Genomic DNA, 2,090 nt, shown 5'->3' with positions numbered 1-2,090 from the left:
GCTGTGGGTTAATGCACTAGACTGCAAAGTCAGTTTGAACTGTAAGGTTGGTGGTTCAAGCTCACCAGTCACTCCTTGGAAACCCTCTAGAGGGTCACTATGTGTCAGAACTGACCCAACAGCACTTAACAACAACAACAGTAAAACAGAAAACACATGCTCCAATGTAACAAAATAGAGAGTGCAGAAACAAACCCACAATTGACCAAATCTATGGTCAATTGATTTTTGACAAGAGTGCCAAGTCCATGCACTGGAGAAAGAGGGTCTCTTCAATAAATGTTGCTGGGAAAATTGGATTTCCACTTGCAGAAAAATGGACAAGGACCTTTGATTCACACAATACACAAAATCAAATTTAAAATGGATTAAGGATGTAAATATATAAACTAAAACCATAAAATTCTTAAAAGAACAAGCAGGGGCAACACTGTCAGGCCTAACTTTCATCAATGGATTATTTAACATAATAACAGAAGCACAAAGAGCAAAAGATAAAATTACAAAATAGGACCTAATGGGGCTGTGGGTTAATGCACTGGACTGTAAAGTCTGATCTGCAAGGTTCAAGCTCACCAGCCGCTCTCCTCAGAAACCCTACACAGGGTCACAATGAGTCAAAGCCAACTCGATGTCACTTAAAACAGTAACAAGAATAACAATAAAATTTATAATAACTTTTATTCATCAAATGAGTGAAAAAAGTAAAAACAAAAACCAAGCTACTAATTTGGAGAATGTCTTCAGAAACCATATATCTGACAAGCGGCTAATAACCAAAATAGATATAAAACTTCAATGACTTAACAACAAAAAGAAAAATAGGCCAATCATAAAAAGGCAAAAGGCTTGAATAGCCATTTCACCAGAGGACTCTCAGATGGTCATCAAACACATGAAAACACGCTTAATATTGCCAGTTGTCTCAGGTTCTGCTCTCTTAGGGAAGCAAAACCAGAGAAACGAATGCGCTAGACCCCAAAGTCAGCGCATTTGCGACCATAAGGTCGGCAGTTCAAACCCTCTAACTGCTTCTTGGAAACCCTACACAGCACTTATCCACAACAACATATAAATATAGATATATAGAGAGAGGTACCAAGGAAATGGCTCACACAGCTGTGAACGTGGGCAAGTTCCAAATCCATAGGTCAGATGTCAGGCTGGAGATGTCTTCTGACCACGTAGTACATTCTCCCACGGCAACCTGTCAACGAGGGAGGAACAACTCAGGAAAAAAAAAAGGTGCAAATGGATGGGCAACATGAAAAATGTAATCAGTGCTGCTGAATTGTACATTTAGAAATTTAAATCACTGTATGTTTTTGCTGCATATATTCTCAACAACAACAAAATAAATAAAAATAAAAGAACTCTTAAAATTCAATAATAAGAACAAACAAGATGGCAGATCGGGTGGAAGTGCAGTGAGGAGTTGGCAACAACACAGAATATAGGACCCAGAAGACTCAGAGGATGGTCCCAGAACCCTGAGTATAAAGGAATATTTAGAAGGTTGGAAGGCTTACAGCTGGGAGAGGTTCTGGCAGAAGCAAGAAATCCATTGCTTTCTGGTTCGGGACGCTCAGCTGCTCCAAGAGCCGCCATCTTGTGTGGGGCCAAGCAGGGAAGGATCGGAGTGGCCACAGACACCTGACAGAGCAGCGGAGATAGAGGTGTGGACATTCTTTTCTTTTGGTATCTGTTCGTTGGTCCCTTGCTGTCTGCGCACCTCCGTTCTGGTGACTATAGGGGTGTCTGAGCTAGTGGACACCCCAGCCCCACTCTCGGAGGGTTCTACTACGCATGCACACAGATCTCCTCGAAATTTAAAGAGACAGGTTCCCCTTAAAACCAAACAGCCACAGCTGACCCTGAACTGTTTATAACTAGAAAAAAGGCCTAAACGGGGATTGTGGAGTGGGACAAGCAGACAAAAAAGGAAATAGGCTGAAAATTAAATCCTAAGTGATGTCACCAACCACCAATAGCGGCATCTTGAAATTTCTCAAGAAGAAGAGTGAAAAGGAAAGCCCATTTCCTGATCACATCTACCTGGAGGCAATCAGAAAGCATAAAAAAATACCAAA

This window comes from Chrysochloris asiatica, unplaced genomic scaffold (assembly GCF_000296735.1).
Source record: "Chrysochloris asiatica unplaced genomic scaffold, ChrAsi1.0 scaffold00020, whole genome shotgun sequence".
Taxonomy (NCBI): Eukaryota; Metazoa; Chordata; class Mammalia; order Afrosoricida; family Chrysochloridae; genus Chrysochloris; species Chrysochloris asiatica.
The sequence above is the reverse complement of the archived record's forward strand: the minus strand, read 5'-3'. Positions refer to the sequence as shown.